The 5,657-nt window shown below is 37.1% G+C and overlaps 1 protein-coding gene across 7 annotated transcripts in view; it reads left to right on the top strand.

The window, feature by feature from the left end:
* NR3C1 (nuclear receptor subfamily 3 group C member 1) overlaps positions 1-5,657 on the top strand; it is a 123,492-nt gene that overhangs the window by 111,859 nt on the left and 5,976 nt on the right. The window lies entirely within an intron of this gene.

Raw genomic sequence — 5,657 nt, forward strand, 5'->3', positions numbered from 1 at the left:
TGGTCACTAAAAATTTATTAGAGGGTATACTTAGGCTAAAGAAAAATAATCCTGGCCAGGAGTGGTGGCTCTCACCTGTAATCCCAGCACTTTGGGAGGCAGGCGGATCACAGGGTCAAGAGATCAAGACCATCCTGGCTGACGTGGTAAAACCCCATCTTTACTAAAAATACAAAAATTAGCTGGGGATGGTGTTGTATGCCTGTAGTCCCAGCTACTCAGAAGGCTGAGGCAGGAGAATCGCTTGAACCTGGGACATGGAGGTTGCAGAGAGCCAAGATCGCGCCACTGCACTCCAGCCTGGTGACAGAGCGAGACTCCATCTCAGAAAAAAATAAAAGTAATCCCATCTTTAAGAAGGACTGAAGAATAAGGAAAGTGGTAAATAATGTAGATACATTTAAACTGACATTTACTGTGTATATAAAATAACAACAGTAACAATTTGAGGGTTAAAAAACTAGAACTAAAGTATATTTAAGTTTCAAGGATGACAACTAGAAATAGGGTACGCAGGGTATGCAAAGTACCAAACCATCAGGGGAAGAGAATACCTAAGAAAAACAATTCAAAAGAATGAAAGATGTGAGAGGAGGGAGAAAAATGCATAACAAGGGCATGAAAACAGGAAGTAACAGATAAGGTACAGTAGTACAGCTAAATTCAAACACAGCAGTAGTTTCATTAAATGTAGAGATGGGGCCAGGTGCAGTGGCTCACACCTGTAATCCCAGCACTTTGGGAGGCTGAGGTGGGCAGATCACTTGAGGTGAGGAGTTCGAGACCAGCCTGACCAACATGGCAAAACCCCGACTCTACTAAAAATATAAAAAGTTAGCCAGGTGTGGTGGTGCATGCCTGTTATCCCAGCTACTCGAGAGGCTGAGGCACAAGAATCATTTGAACCTGGGAGGCGGAGGTTGCAGTGAGCCAAGATCGTGCCACTGCTCTCCAGCCTGGGTGACAGAGGAACATTGTCTCAAAAATAAAATAAGTGTAGAGATGGACTGAATGCTCCAAGCTAATCTGACAGGATTTTAGAAATAATCCAAATTTATGCTATTTAAAAGGGCTATATCTGAATAAAGATACTGAAAGGCTGAAGTAAAAGGATTGACTTTGCATAGTATAACATGGCAGACTTTTTCTGTAAAGGGCCAGATGGTAAATGTTGTTAGCTTTGCACAGTCTCTGTCACAGCTACTAAATTCTGCCCTTGTGGTAGGAACATAGTCATTGACAATACTCATATAGAACAGGTGTGGCTGTGTTCCAATAAAACTTTATTTACAAATACAGGCTGCAAGTAGGTTTTGGCCCATAGGCCAAAGTTTGCTGGCCCCTATACTGACCAAAAGAAAACTGAAGGAGCTATGTTATTACCAAACAAAATAGATGTTAAGGCAAAATACTTATTAAAGCATTTGTTCACCAGGAAAAATAATTCTAAATATATAGTTTCAAATTGCATAATACAAAAATTCATAGAACAAGAATACTTAGATAAATCTTGTAAAAATAGTGAGATTTTACTATACCTTTCTCACAAATTAATCAAGCAGACAAAAAAATAAGGATATAGATGTACATTTCATCTCTATTGGGTCAGTACTGAGGTGTGAGATCATTGGGACATATGTTGAGTGTGTGTTTAAATTTATTTTTAAAACTGCCAAATTTTCCCACAATTGTTAACATTTACCAGAAATGTATGAGACTTAAGATATGCTCTATATCCTCCTCAGTACTTGGTACTGACCCTCTTTCATCGTAGGTATACTGATGATTAAAGATACTAAGCATCTTTTCATGGGCTTATTGGCCACCTATATTTCTTATTTGGTACTGTGCCTCTTTTAATCTTTTGCCCATTTTTTAACTGAATTATTTATCTTCTTATTGGGTTTTAAGAATTATTCAAATATTCTCAATATAGCCCTTTGTTAAATATATGTTTTGCATGTTTTCTTTCAGTAAGTGGATTACATTTACAATTTTCTTAACAGAAAATGTAGAGATGAGCAAAAGTATATAATTCTGAAGAAAGCTTCATGTCTTTGTGTATTAAGAAAGTTTTGCTTAATCCAGGGTTAAAAAGATTTTCCACTATTTGTTTTCTTGTAGAAATTCTGTAGTTTCAGCTCACATGCTTAAGTATGTGCATGTGAGCTGAAACTAGGTAAGGGACAAGGTTCATTTTTTTCCCCAAAATCCATATCTGGTTGCTCCAGAACTTGACTCTCTTTTCCCTATTGAGTGACTTGGCAATTTTATAGAAAATCAGTTGTTTGTATATGTGTGGGTCTACTTTTAGACTGTTGTCTTACCCAGTGATCTGTGTGCCTATATTCATATTGATAACATCCGGTCTTGATTACTATTGCATTACAGTAAATCTTAAAATCGGGTAATATGAATTATTCCAATCTGTTCTTTTCCAAACTGTTGTTTTGGATATTCTAGCTTCCTTGCATTTCCACTTTTTTTTTTTTTTTTTTTTTGGATATTCTAGCTTCCTTGCATTTCCACCTTTTTGTTTTGTTTCTTTTGAGATGGCCCAGGCTCCTGTTGCCCAGGGTGGAGTGCAGTGGCGTGATCTTGGCTCATCGCACTTAGCCTCCCCAGTAGCTGGGATTGCAGGCACCCACCACCATGCCTGGCTAATTTTCGTATTTTTAGTAGAGATGGGGTTTCGCCATGTTGGCCAGGCTAGTCTCAAACCCTGACCTCAGGTGATCCACCCACCTCGGCCTCCCAAAGTGCTGGGATTACAGGCATGAGCCACCGCGCCTGGTCTTCCACATATTTTTAAATTAGCTTGACAATTTCTACCAAAAAGAAAGTCTTTGGGGGCTGGGTGTAGTGGTTGCTGGGTGTGGTGGTTCATGCCTGTAATCCCACGACTTTGAGAGGCCAAGGCAGGCAGATCGCTTAAGCCCAAGAGTTTGAGACCAGTCTGGGCAAAATGGCGAAACCCTGTCACTACAGAAAATACAAAAAATTAGCCAGGCATGGTAGCTCGTGCCTGTAGTCCCAGCTATCCAGGAGGCTGAGGTGGGAGGTCAAGGCTGCAGTGAGCCATGATCACGCCAGTGCACTCTAGCCTGGGCAACAGAGTGAGACTCTGTCTCAAAAACAGAGTCTGATGGAATTTTTATTAGGATAGCCTTGAATCTAAAGATCCATTTGAAAATAATTAACATCTTAAATTTCCAATTTCCGGCAGGACGCTGTGGCTCACACCTGTAACCCCAGCACTTTGGGAGGCCAAGGTGGGCAGATCATCAGGTCAGGAGTTCAAGACCAGCCTGACCAACATGGTGAAACCCTGTCTCTACTAAAAATACAAAAAAAATAGCCAGGCGTGGTGGCACAAGCCTGTAGTCCCAGCTACTCAGGAGGCTGAGGCGGGAGAATCGCTTGAACCTGGGAGGCAGAGGTTGCAGTAAGCCGAGATTGTGCCAGCCTAGGCAACAGAGTGAGGTTTCATCTCAAAAAAAAATTCCGTTGTTGAGAGAGAATAGGAATTCCAGCTTTGGAGGAGTGGGGAGACCATCAAATCCTCTTTCCAAAAAAAAAAAAAAAAATAACTATACTACTAAGCAGAGTATAGTTCCACAAATATTCTTCTGTAAAGAGACTCACAGTACATATTTGTCTTTGCAGGCCATATAGTCCCTGTTGCAATTTCTCAGTTCTACAGTTATAACAGGAAAGCAGCTATATACAATATGTGAATGCTTGTGTTCCAATACAAATTTATTTGCAAAATCAGGAAAATGGCTTGAAATTGTTTAAGATCTAGTTTTCTGACTAGATCATGGTGTATAATCTTTTCCATATATATTTTGAATTTGGTTTCCTAATATTTGATCATTTTTATATCTCTCTTTATGAAGGATGCTGATCTACAGCTTTCTTTTCTTGTGATATATTTTTCTGGCTTTGTTACCAGGGTAGTACTAGCCTCTTAAAATGAGTTGGGAAGTATTCTCTGTTTTCTTAAAGAGTTTACAGAGATTTGATACATGTCACCAGTGAAGCCATCTGGGTCTGGTGTTTTCTTTCAGGGAAAATTTTTAATTATTAATTAGATTTGCTTACTTGTTATATAGCTCTATTCAGAATTTCTATTTTTCCTTGACTTTGTTTTGTAATTTGTGTGTTTCTATGAAATGAGCCATTTTGTCTTGAGTTGTCTAACTCAGGCATAAAGTTGTTTGTAATCTAATCCTTTAAATTTTGTGGGATCCATAGTGGTGTGACCTCCATTATACATTTTGATAATTTGTGCCTGATCATCTTTTTTTCTTGGTCAGTCTACTTAGAAATTTATTTTGTTAGTCTTTACAAAGAACTAATTTTTAGTTTCATTGAAATTTTTAGTTTCATTGATTTTGTCTACTGTTTTTTGTTTTCTGTGTCATTGATTATTATTTCTTTTTTCCTGCTTGCTTTTCATTTAATTTGTTCCTTTTTCTAGTTTAAGGTAGAAACTTCCATTATTAGTTGGAGACCTTATTTTCTTATATAGATGTTTAAAGCTAAAAATTTTTTATGTATTTTCATTCATTTCATTTTCTAATGTCCTTCATGATTTTTTTTCATTGACCCATGTGTATTGCTTTAATTTTTACATATTTGGGGATTTCCCATATCTCTTCCTATTCATTTCTAGTTTAATTCCATTGAGGTAGGAGATACATTGAATGACTCTTAATAAGTTTTCTGAGACTTTTTTAGGCACTTGCATATGGTCTATCCTGAGCGTTCCATGAGTGCTTGAAAAAAAACTTGTACCATGCTCTTGTTAAGTAGGGTTTTATGAATGTCAGTTAGGTCAAGTGGATTGATAGAGTAGTTCAAGTTTTCTGTATCTTTGCTGATTTTCTGTCTAGTTGTGCTAGATTCCTACTACTTTGTCTACATCCTTGCCAGAGCTTGGTATGGTCTTTTTATTTTTGCTATCCTAGAGAGTATGTAGTTGACCCTTGTGACTTGCCATGCATTTAATGACTGCCCATGTTCATAGCAGCATTATTCATAATAGCAGAAAAACTTTTATCATATTCTTTTGTGTCTCAAGATCATGTATCTTTCATTTTTAGTCTATTAATATGGTATAATATAGTGTTTAATTTTTGAGTAATTGACTGGCCTTTCATTCCTGGGATAAATCCTATTTGGTTACGATATAATATCCTTTTTACATATAGCTGAATTCAGTGTACTAAAATTTTGGTATTTTCGCATCTAAATCCATGAGGGATATATTCTATAGCTTTGGTGTTAATGATAATATGGTATTATTTCTTCCTTAAATGTCTGGTAAAACTCAGCAGCGAAGCCATCTTGGTTTGCTTGGAGACTTTTTTGTAGAAAGGTTTTCAAGTACAAATTCATCAAATGTTTACTGATATTTGCTTATTATTGAGTGGGCTTTAAAGGTTTTCAAGTACAAATTCATCAAATGTTTACTGATATTTGCTTATTATTGAGTGGGCTTTGTTGGTTTACATCTTTGAAGGAATTTAACTGTTTCCTTCAAATGTTGAATTTATTGGTATAAAAGTTATTCATAATATTCTTCTAATGGTTCCAGTATCTCTAGCGTTATTCCCTTTCATTCCTGACATTGGTATTTAATATATTCTTGC

This window comes from Trachypithecus francoisi, unplaced genomic scaffold (assembly GCF_009764315.1).
Source record: "Trachypithecus francoisi isolate TF-2019V2 unplaced genomic scaffold, Tfra_2.0 Lachesis_group2, whole genome shotgun sequence".
Taxonomy (NCBI): domain Eukaryota; kingdom Metazoa; phylum Chordata; class Mammalia; order Primates; family Cercopithecidae; genus Trachypithecus; species Trachypithecus francoisi.